We start from the raw sequence: 528 nt of genomic DNA, 5'->3' as shown, positions 1-528 counted from the left end.
GTTACATTTTAAACCCTAAAAACTCCTCTTTGGGCCCCTTCTGCCAAGCTGTAGGGTCTGCTCTGACCCTTGGAGCTGTCTGCAAGCAGAGGGTGTTGTTCCATCAAAAGGGGATTTTACCTTCAGCCAGCCACGCCATTGTTTTCCAGTTGTTCAGCACCTGAGGGATCTCAAAGCTTGCTTTCATTTCAATCTCGCTGATAGTTTCTATATTCTCAAAACCTTTTGCCAGGCAATCATATTGATAAGGCTTTCCTGTTTCACCTTCCCCAAACCCCCAAATCCCCTCCTGTCACCTCTGCTCCCTGCAGGGCTCCCTCGTGGACCGAGAGGCCAGTGACAAGGAGAAGGTACTGCAGGGGGGTGCTGTGAAGCCCCCAACATTTTGGGGGGGGGGGTTTCCAGGCCTTGTTTTCCCTCCTCCCCAATAATGACAGCTCATTGCCTGCCCCCCTTTGCCCCTGGGGGGGTCCCACAGCCCCGGGGTGTCCCCTCCAGCTCAGGGGTGTCCTGGGGGGCTCCCCCCCC

At 55.5% G+C, this 528-nt stretch overlaps 1 long non-coding RNA gene across 1 annotated transcript in view; it reads left to right on the top strand.

Annotated features, from left to right (window-relative positions):
* LOC115949121 overlaps positions 1 to 478 on the top strand; it is a 1,933-nt gene extending 1,455 nt beyond the window's left edge. Inside the window, exon 3 of the long non-coding RNA XR_004082749.1 lies at positions 312 to 478. This is a non-coding gene — a long non-coding RNA (uncharacterized LOC115949121). The remainder of the gene's footprint in view (positions 1 to 311) is intronic.
* Positions 479 to 528: the final 50 nt, after the last annotated feature.

The sequence above is a fragment of the Geospiza fortis genome, unplaced genomic scaffold (assembly GCF_000277835.1).
Source record: "Geospiza fortis unplaced genomic scaffold, GeoFor_1.0 scaffold893, whole genome shotgun sequence".
NCBI classification, from domain to species: domain Eukaryota; kingdom Metazoa; phylum Chordata; class Aves; order Passeriformes; family Thraupidae; genus Geospiza; species Geospiza fortis.
The sequence above is the reverse complement of the archived record's forward strand: the minus strand, read 5'-3'. Positions and strand labels throughout refer to the sequence as shown.